Source organism: Nycticebus coucang, chromosome 2 (assembly GCF_027406575.1).
Source record: "Nycticebus coucang isolate mNycCou1 chromosome 2, mNycCou1.pri, whole genome shotgun sequence".
Lineage (NCBI taxonomy): Eukaryota > Metazoa > Chordata > Mammalia > Primates > Lorisidae > Nycticebus > Nycticebus coucang.
Genome location: NC_069781.1, coordinates 119,588,857 through 119,590,556, shown reverse-complemented (window position 1 = coordinate 119,590,556; position 1,700 = coordinate 119,588,857).

Here is a 1,700-nt window from a genome sequence, read left to right as displayed (position 1 = left end):
TCCTTTTGCATTCATCTCAGCAAGACAGCAAAACTTCAATTAGTAGTGGATATCTTTCTTACTTCCAAAAACCACTTGCTGCTTTGTAAAAAATATGGCCTCATGTTCGTTTCTCTATGGCCTCATGTTCATTCTTCTAATAGCAAATATGTAATTCACTAATACCAAAATCAACCCCACTGCTCTGTTTCTGTGCCTTTCTGAATACAAAACCACCTTTCAATATAACACCAAATCACGGTACAGTCTTTTTGAAAGCATCTTAAAAAGTACTTACATTGAGCATGTGTGGTATCAACAATGCACATTACTCAATGGAAATGATGACAATGAGAAGAGCATACCCAATCTGCACATTCTCGGGTGACAATGACAGCAGTAATGTCACAACTGCTGCCTGGGTGACAGCAATAAGACACAAATATTAAAATACACTGCAATTTCATAAAAGTTATCTCAGAATTGATGAAATGCAGTAAATACCTTCCTACAAGGTGCTTAGCACAGCATCTGGCTGCAAAGTGGGTCTGCAATGTTCCCTTCTTCTCAGACTCAGGTATGCTGGTGACAGGTTATGGCAACAGAAAGGCACCACCTCAGATGCCACAGTCTTCTGAGGGTGGGCAGGAGTTGGGCCTGGAGAAGGGACAAGCTATGTCGCTTGGTCACCAGGGAATAAGAAGTATGACCAGGGCTGAGCGCAGACTCTCTGACACTAAAGAGGCAGGACAGCCTCCCACATAGGCCAAGAGATCTATGGAGAGGGAAGAGGCAGCTAGCATTTACTGAGTACTTATTGTATGAAGAGCTTTGATTAACACTCATTTAGTGTTCATGCACATCATTCCTGTGAAGTAGTATTATCCCCATTTTACAGAGGAGAAACGGAGACTCACCAAAATTCTTTTTATCAAGCCCAGGGCTATGTAGTCAGTAGGTAAGCAAGCCAGGGTTTATGTTAGGCCTCACACAGACAAGAATCTGAGTCCTACTAAGCCTTTCTTGGCCTTCTACATTGGTAATCAAATGTCTAATAGAGAAAGCCTTCAGACTTTATTATTTTTAAACAGGAGAGGGTTATAGCTATAAAGGGTGTATTCTGAGCAGATTAATATTGTGAATAAAATTGCCCCCTGGAACATCAAAAACACTTAATATGCTCAATAGCTTTCAAAGCACGCATTGCAGAGAGCCGTTATGCTGATTACCAATAATTATAATCTACTCATTAAGGAAAGTCCCTACGGGCTTCTACAGAGGAACGCTTCATGACTGAGTTTAAGTTACTCTGTGTACTTGAAAATAATGAAGCTACCATTCTTTTAAAAATTATCTAATTTAGGCTTTTCACTCATTTATTCTGTGCTCCTCCAGAAGGGCTACAAGTGAAAGAGGTTTTACTAATGTTTTACTAGAGGTTTTTAAATGACAGTTTTCCCTCGAAGATCCAGAGCAACTTGGCATTGATTGTGGACATACCAGCTCCCTGCCAACTAGAGACAAGAGAAGAGGTTCAGGGAAGTGTTTTGTTTTGTTTTGTTTTTGAGACAGAGTCTCACTTTGTCACCATCGGTAGAGTGCCATGGTATCACAGCTCACTGCAACCTCAAACTCTTGGGCTTAAGCGATTCTCTTGCCTCAGCCTCCCAAGTAGCTAGGACTACAGGCACCCACCACAACATCTGGCTATTTTTGTTGTT